The sequence below is a fragment of the Micromys minutus genome (assembly GCF_963924665.1).
Source record: "Micromys minutus genome assembly, chromosome: 10".
NCBI classification, from domain to species: Eukaryota; Metazoa; Chordata; class Mammalia; order Rodentia; family Muridae; genus Micromys; species Micromys minutus.
The window spans coordinates 18678555-18687905 of NC_137979.1; the positions used below are offsets into that span (position 1 = coordinate 18678555).

The 9351-nt window shown below is 41.7% G+C and overlaps 1 pseudogene across 1 annotated transcript; it reads left to right on the top strand.

The window, feature by feature from the left end:
* Positions 1-4359: 4359 nt before the first annotated feature.
* On the top strand, positions 4360-4790 carry LOC308425495 (small ribosomal subunit protein uS13-like; annotated as a pseudogene). The gene has a single exon. The product of its transcript is annotated as a small ribosomal subunit protein uS13-like (transcript).
* The last annotated feature ends 4561 nt before the right edge of the window (positions 4791-9351 follow it).

Consider the following 9351-nt stretch of genomic DNA (forward strand, 5'->3'; position numbering starts at 1 on the left):
TGACACAAAGGAGTAGATACGGATACAAGAGGCCACTGAACACCTTCTTCTCTCTTCTTTGCGTGCATATATGGGTGCGATTCACACATACACAGATAGATAGATAGATAGATAGATAGATAGATAGATAGATAGATAGATGGATAGATGGATAGATGGATAGATGGATAGATGGATAGATGGATAGATGGATAGATGATAGATGGATAGATGGATAGATGGATAGATGGATAGATGGATGGATGGATGGATGGATGGATGGATGGATGGATAGACGGAGAGAGAGAGAGAGAGAGAGAGAGAGAGAGAGAGAGAGGACCGTAAAGATGCTCAACAATTAAGAGCACTGGCTACTGTTCCAGAAGATCTGGGGTCAATTCCCAGCACCTACATGTCAGCTCACAACTGTCTATAACAGTTCCAGAGGATCTAACACCCTCATACAGAAAAGCATGCAGACAAAACACCAAAGCGTATAAAATTAAAATATATTATAAATAAATAAATAAACATATACTTGTTAAAATATAAGGTGAGTCTCAGTGATGCTTGGCTACTTGCCTAAGGTCAGAGGCCACTTACAAGAAGTGGAGCCAAAATAAAAACTCCATTATCTCCCCTCCCACCCTGCCTCCAGTTTCTGAGAAGCTGGGTGCAGAGCACACAGAAAATCTCTCTTAACCATCAGAAGTTCATATAAAATGAGAAGGATGGAAATTAGAATCTCTTCCTCAAGCTCGGGGACAGAACATTGTAAGAGCTGAAGGCAATGCTGTCTTCTACTTCTTCTGCATCATCCTCTCTTCCTTCTCTTTTTTTCTCCTCCTCCATCTCTTTCTCCTCTTCTTCTTTATCTTCCCCCCATGTTCTCGCCTGCCAATCACAGAGCCAGGAATAATCTCCACGTAACTAAATTACTGTGTTCTGCATAGTCAGCTGAATTACATGAAAGAAATTTCCCCATTTATATGTGAATATTTGCAAGAACACAGAAAATGGTGACCAATGGGATAGAATACAAAGTGAAAGTAACTGAGATGGAGCAAGCTGCCACAGCCTACCAACCAGCTGATAGTTAGCAAGTCAGATACCAACTGAAGTTCAGGCTCGAATTTTAACCAACGTAATTTCATCAGTGGTCTAACTATCCATTTATATTTTAAAGTATAAATGAGGTGACTTTTGTTTCAGCTCTAACATCAAAAATTCTTAGAAATGTTCACACCTCCTCCTTGAAAAAATAAGAGATGAATAATTCAAGGACGTTTCCTAGAGATTGCACTGAGAACTGCCATCTTAGAATAGTAAGTGACAAGGGCATGCTCAAAGTCAGAGCTGAGACCTGCTTACCTGGAGCGGGGGGGGGGGGGGTTGAAGGAACCTAAACTAGTAAGGACACTAAAGCAGTCACTTGCATGAATTGCCAGAGGGGATGGAGTAACTTAAGAGCAAGAAATTGCTGAGGACTAGCCACGGTTCAGACAATACCACTGAAAATGTAGGTAAAAAAATGGAAGAATCAGAGGAGGAGTTTGTGCACAGGTGTAGGGCGTGCAGGCGTGCTTGTGTGTTTGTGAGTGCATGTGTGTGTATAAAATGATGACATTTGGGCCCTGGGCATGACATGGCTGTTGTACTCTTGAGCACAAAACAACTGTAATTGCCTGTACAAGCTCTCCGCAAGATTGAACTTATCGATATTGGATGCAGGGGAAGAGAGAGAGAGGGTAAGATGATCATGTGCCGGATGAGGCAAGAAAGTGATACTTAATCCCCTGAGTCTAGAGTTGCAAGTGGTTTGAAGCCATCCAGTATGGATGTTGTGGTTCCAACTCTGGTCCGCAGGAAGAACAGCACTCTTAACTGCTGAGCCATGTCTCCAGCCCCCAAGTTTCTGGAATTTTTAAGTAACTGAAAGGATATCTGTGACTACAGAAACTATGTGCCATCGATCATGAAGGAGTGAGCCTCACAACAGTCATTGTTTTTTTATAAAACACATCTACCCCCAAAGCCCCATCTTGATCTCAAACTGCTGTGTGTCATCTACGCTCATGATGTGGTTTGATGAGCAATTAGTTCATCTCCCTCCTTAGTTTTCCTCTGGCATTATTAGTAAGGAATGTTTTGGCTTCAAAAGATAGAGCCCCACTGTGATGATTAATCTTGGTTGTCAACTCAATTGGATTGATTGATCGATGGTTAGTAAGGCCCAGCTCTATGAACAATAGCATTTCTAGAGATACTTACAGACTTCAGGAATTAATTAACTCTCTGATGGATTCATAATAGACATGATATGAAGGAATTATTGGGAAATGGTTAAAAGTAGAAGAGGCATACTTGGAAAAACTTCACTGGACATGTTCTCAGCTGCTATACCTTACCATAATTTCTTCCTGTTGTGTCTTTCTACTTCCTGTGCACTAGAACTAGTGAAAATAATCTCCACTACATATCCCAAGCAATAAATGGCTGCAGAAAATGAATTCTTAGTGAAGCTACTTTTTAGGTGGTCTCATAGGAAATAAAGCAAGCTAACAGAGTTGGTAAAAAGAAAAAAGAAAGGAATAATAAAATGTTAAGCCAAGAAGACATATTCATTCCAGCAGATGACATAAAATATAACAAAGAAACACAAAGATACATGTGTAGTAAGTCTATGCTCAGCCTGCACAGGCATCTGAGGCCTCCATGGACTAAACCCTCTGCAATCAAAATCAATCCCTACTGCCTTGAAATCTTCCTCTGTTGGGCATTTGGTCACATCAAGGCAAAAGTCATTAGCAGAGCAAACATGCCAAGACCCAACCAATCACCTAACGAGCACCTCAGGCAAGTTAATACTTCAGTTCTGCCTGATATCCACTGAAACCAATGTCCTCACCGATGTCTTCGTGCCCAGCCATCTTCCCTATGAACACAGCAAACATATGCTGAAGCTCCAGTCTTGCCAGCCTTCCCATACGGTCAGTACCTGAGCTATCAGCCCTGACCATTGGACTGGATCACCAGTTCACCAAACTGGACTTCACACAGGTGCAGCTTGAAAACAAACCACCCAGAATGTAGGTAGAAACAGACTCTTGACCCTTTGTGGCAGGGGTGGCCATGGTTGCTTGGCTGCTCTACATGTATGTGTTATTTTATTATATTATATGTGTTCCATCTCTTTTTTTTCTAACATTTTAGGGGTTTATTTTCTTTGTCTACTTAGGTATTCTTATATCTACTTGCAGTGTTCTGCATTGTTAAGCAGCGGTGTTTTAGCCTCTTTCTTTCTAGAGAAGATCTTCATTAGCATCCCTTGCTTTAATACACCTATTTAAGAAGCATGCCTTCTACATTTGCACATGTAAAATAGTTGCCCTGCTAGACTGCACCCTTTCTTTTCTCCTTTCCTTATTTCTTCTTCACTACTGGTACCTATGCTCTTAATGGAAATACAAAAACAAAAGAATCTTGTTTGAAGCACACTTCTTTTCTAACTGTACCATGATGCCACTGTCTCTGAACCACAAGGGGCATACAATGTATAGTAAAAGGGTCCCCTACAGGGAGGCCAAAACAAGAGTGATAATGAATAAGGGGGCGGGGGGACTCTTGTGCCTTCTGCCTAAATAGCTGTGGGAAATGAATTCTAGTGAAGCTAACTGTTGGAGGTTAGTGTTAATGCTTTGAATCTGTGTGTCCAGACACTGAAGATCATTGTCCCGGTTAGTTTTTGATCTATCAGTAAAGATGCCAGTAGCCAATGACTGAGCATGGGGGTAAGACAGTGAGAGTTGCTTGGGTGGGATGCATGGAAAATCAGGGGACTCGGATAGAAGAGGATGCAGTAGTGGCAGGAGAGAAAGCCAACCATTCACTGGCAACATCTCTGATTGGGGCTGGTGTGTTAGGGGAAGATTTAATAGTGTCCAGTCATTGACTTAGCCAAGGTATTTTCATTTTAACTGGAGGGGGGGAGTTTGTGTGTGTGTAGCTCCTGGGAAGATGCTCATCTGTGATTTGCTAGGAGCTCGAAACAAAGTAGCAAAAACTACCCACAACAGCTCTCTAGGAGGTCTCATAGGAAATAAAGCAAGCTAACAGAGTTGGTTTAAAAACAGTAATAATAAACAGTTAAAACTAGATTCATTCCAACAGATGACATAAAACATAACAAAAAAAAAAAAAAAAAAAAAAAACAAAGATAAGAAGAGTCTATGTCCCAACATGGTTCACTCCCAACTCCCCAGTTTCCCTTGACCCAAGATAGGTGAACTGTCTTATAAAAGAAATGCAGATTCTTGCTTTTAAAAAAATTCAATGACTCTTCCACAGGAGGCCTACACGCCACCTCTTGTGATGCCCGCCATGTCTCTAGTGATCCCTGAGAAGTCTCTGCACATCTTGCAAGTATTCAACACCAACATCATCACTGCCATTAAGGTTGTGGGGCAGAGATATGCTCATGTGGTTTGAAGAAAGCAGACATTGACCTCACGGAGAGGGCTGGAGAACTCACGGAGGATGAGGTGGAGCGTGTGATCACCATCATGCAGAACCCACGACAGGACAAGATCCCAGGCTGGTTCTTGAACAGACAGAAGGATGGGAAGGATGGGAAATACAGCCAGGTTCTGGCCAGTGGTCTAGACAATAAGCTGTGTGAGGTCCTTGAGCGCCTCAAGAAAATTCGAGCCCATAGGGGGCTGTGCCACTTCTGGGGCCTTTGTGTCCGCAGTCAGCACACCAAGGCCACTGACCGAAGGGGCTGAATTGTTTGTGTATCCAAGAAGAAATGAGTCTCTGGGCCTTTGCTGTTAATAAATAGTTTATATGCCTATGAAAAAAATCAATGACCATATAACAGACTCAAATAAAACTATACAAACTAGCTACTCAAGACCTCAACAAGCCAGTCTTCAAAATAAACAAAGTAATTGGTACACTGAAGAAAAAGTCCAAAATATGGAAGAAAGATTCAGCATGAAAATTGAAACACTGAAAAATGACCAAGCAGAAATCACAAAAACAACTGGTCAACTAAACACACACACACACACACACACACACACACACACACACACACACACACCAAAAGCATCACCAACAGTCTATGAAGAACGAATGAGGTTCACGTGAACACAATGACACACTCAAGCATACACAAAGAAAAACAATACTGAACACGACTAAACCTTCCAAGAAGTCTGGCAGACAACCAGAAAATCAAAACTGAGAATTCACAGAGAAGAAGAAAACTGAGATAAAGTCAAAGGGAAACGAAACAAAACTCTTTAGTGAGATTATAATAGAAAGGTTCCCAAACTTAAACAAGAACCAAACATCAAAATACAAGAGGCTTTAGAGCTCTCTACACACATGCATAGAGAAGATTCTGTCTTCAGTACATCATTGTTGTGTTCCCTGCACAAACCTATCCGTGGTTAGAAAAATAAAAATATGCTCTCATTGGCTGGATTGCATTCACTTGTCCAGCCAAAAGTAATATTCTTCCAAATCCAGGTGCAAACAAAATGTGAAAGGGAACGGTCCTTGATAGGAGACTAACTTGAGGTTCTCAAAATGAAGAGAAACATACTATGCCAACTAGCACCAGCATAGACCAGTAGAGCTGGTCCCCTTAAGAGCAGCAACCTCATTTTTATTGTCCTGTATCTCCATCTCTTGACCTGCAGTGCAGCCACATATGGCTTAACAGCCCAGCCACATTCTAAAAATGGTGTAAGTAACTGACTCTACCACTGTAAGAACACAACTCTAAATGGTATAAGACAATCGCTCAACATGGCTTCTTCTTGTAGTAACAGAGACACTACACATGGCACAGCATAGTGTTTTTACAGTAAGTTCTCTGTACAATTAGAAACAGTATACTCTAAAAATAATAATGTAAAGTAATAAAACTATAGTAAGCAGATACAGATACCTGTAACGTAATTTATTATCACTACTGAGCATATGAAATGTGCTTTCCTATAATTGACAATGTAGTAGTAGTGTTTCTACCAGCAACAGCACAAACACGTAAAGGATGCTTTGGGCTATAGTATTGCAATGTCTACAATATCACCGGGTGATGGGAATTTTTAGCTTCATTATAATTGCATGGGATTGCTGTATACGGAGCCTGCTGTTGGATAAAAGATTGATATTTAGTGTGACTACCACAGCAAGAATGTAGAAGAAAGTTCAGTTTAATAAGTTTTACTCATCAGAACAAATTACTAGAGTTAGAATTATCATTAAAATCATTCCATAACATCATGTACCCTAATCAATGCATGATGTCTTCAGATGACAGGTATATGATATTGGCCAATAGCACATAATACCCACGGTCCCCTGGATGCTAATGATGCCACCATATGGCATATGGACCTCTGGGACAGATCCAAAGCTTCTACTTCTTTTTTATTTTCTTTTTAAATGATACAGCTCTCAACTCTAAACATAGCCATTGGTAAAACATTGCCATCTTTTTAATTAGATATCCCAGGAGATCAGACCCAGGATGCTGCAGGAAGACAAAGCTAACAGGAAGGAAATGGAAATGTCACCCTCATTAACACAGCCACTCATGGGAAGAAGGGCCAACCTAGGGGCCTGATGAGTGTCAGACACCAGGCTACTGGATGGAACCTGAAAGGAGTGTCAGCAAGAACAGACAAGGGAGCCTAGGAGTGAGGCTCTGGAACTTACTGAACTAAAAAAATAAGGCAGAAGAAGGAAGAGCATCAGGGGGCAGACTCCAGCTCTGCCTCATTCTATGGTCCCCTGGGGGATTCTAAGGACTTTTTTGCAAGGTGATTGTGAGATGTGCATGTTGTGGTTATTGCTTATTTATTTCCCATTTATATTAATGTGCCCTTATTATATGCAACTTCTAACTATGATAGACAGGAGTCTTCCAACCAAGCAAGAGGGCAGATGAAGGTGCTTTCTAAAATGTGCTTCTCTTCTGCCTTTCCAAGCCCTGCCAGCTCTACTTCATCCTTTCTACTTGTCTGTCTGTCTGTTCCTGCCTCTGCCTCTACTTCTGTCTCTGACTCTACAAATGCATACATACACACACAGACACACAGACACACACACACACACACACACACACACACATATACACACACACTGCAGAAAAGCCTAAATAAATATCCTTCTTGGATCTTCTTCTTATTGCTCTAGCACCAAAAAAAGAAAAAGGTCTGGCCTGGCCAGAATGCTGACCAGATGTTCATGCTGGTGAAGCCCTGGCTCACAGCAGGAAGTACTGCAGACTTTGCAGAAGTTCTGAGTTTAGGTCACATGCTGGGAGCTCAGGCACAGTGGTCCACCTAGACCTTCATTTCATTACTTGTAAAAAATAAAAATAAAACCATAACAGAGTCTATTAGTGACAAAATCTCTGTCTTGGCATTAATTTTAAAAGTAAGAAATAATAACCCTTTGACAGGATGCATAAAAACTTGTTCAAACCCAAGTCAGACCAAATACCAGCACGAAGAGGGGAGCTGAGTGTGCACCCCAACCTGAGGGCTATTAGCAGTCATTAATGTTGGGATAGTGAGGGACAATTTTCACAAAGAGTGTAGCCCCTGGTAAGTTGACCACTCCCTAGTGAAGGACCATGCAGCGCAGAATCTTTAGGCAGCAAAAAAATGCTATTAAAAGGAAATATAAAACACAGAGTTGAGTAAATAGAGAAGGGGGTGAAGCTGGGTAAAAGTAATCAAAACAGATTGCATGAAATTCTCAAAGAATGAATAAAATTTTTAAAAAGCAAAACAAAAAAAACAAAAAAAAAAAACCAAAAAAAAACAAAGCTCCTGTCCACAGAGGTGGACCACTGGTATCCATGAGTTCTCAGGTTGCAACTCTAAGTAAAAGACAGGAGACACTAGGGACATAGAGGATTAAAATTTTTGGGATGCCAGGGGTGGGAATAGCAAAACCAATCTGGAAAAGCACGGGATTGAGACAGCATGCTGAGACTTACAGAAGTTATGTGGCTAGAGAGGAGTTCTGGTATGTCATAGTTGTAGCTGCCTCAGCTCCATCTTGCTCTCTTCTTCCCAACCAATACATCTCTAAGTGTTTCGAATAGCAGGATCTACCACTGGGATGTAGCCATGACAGAGACCTTATCTCTGACAAAGAAAGGTAACTACTTGCCTCAAACTGGGCCATGGATGGCTGGACCATCCTAAAGTTTTCATGATACTAAGTCTAACAAGGAAAAAAAGCAAGCATGCCTCAAACAAAACTGTAAGGACCCTTGGGATGAAATCAGATGCTAGGAATAAAAAAAAAAAAAAATAGAAAGAATTACAAAAAGAGTGAAAACAGATGTCAGTATAGCTTTCACCATGAGCCTAAAATCCCAATAGGTCAGGACCATAATATATACATCCATAAACAATGCCAAGTCTACCAGAGACCACATGTGCACCCGCAGTCAATGCCAAGGCAATGCTACATTGATTCAGCCCTGAAGCAATTGTCCTCACTCCAACTGGTTCTCCACTTTCCTCTACAGTTTTCCATAAGAGCCCCCTGGTGATAAACCCTCACCATTACCACCAAGAACTTGAATAGAATCTTATCATGTAATGAGCTCAAACAAGTAGACATTGCACACAACACTGTGGCTTGAAATGATCTACCAAATTGCACCAAGAAAGAGATCACTGCTGACTAGGGACAACCTCTGAAGAATTTACAAAGGGGGTATTAGGTGTAAGGTCAAGAGGGAAATCCGATTCCTCGGTGGAAATGACTGCTTTCTCATACCCAAGCTGCATAGTTGGCTTGATATCCCCTGACAGCTGAGTTCCATATTCCTAGCCCCACAAACATATCTTCACCTTCCTCCAAAGCTGACAGCCTCTGTGTCTGAAAGCAGTCACACCCTTGAGACTGAGTCAAGGGCTGCATCCCTGTTTGATGAGAGAGAACTGGCTCTTCCTACCTCCTCTAATCTCCACACACACCCCACCCTCATCTCTGACATTGCCCCGAGCCCCCGCAGGTTAAGCAGAGAGGAGATTAGAAATTATCTAAATCGCAATTCCCTGGCAGCTTTTGTATGATTGCAGGCTCTGGTGAACTAAACTGTCCAGCTGGGTAATTGAAGGAAACATATTTATTGAAATTCGCATGCTTACAGTTATACTTAGCCCCCAGATATCAGCAAAGCTGACCTGAAAGAGAATCAAAAGCCCCTTGCAGCATTTGGAGTAATCACCCTGTACAGGCCCTGGGGGGCTTAACTCTCTGGTGTCAAGAGAGAGCTTTGATTTTCCACTCTCCTGGTGCCTCCCAGCTTCTGCCAGCTACCAAGCTGGG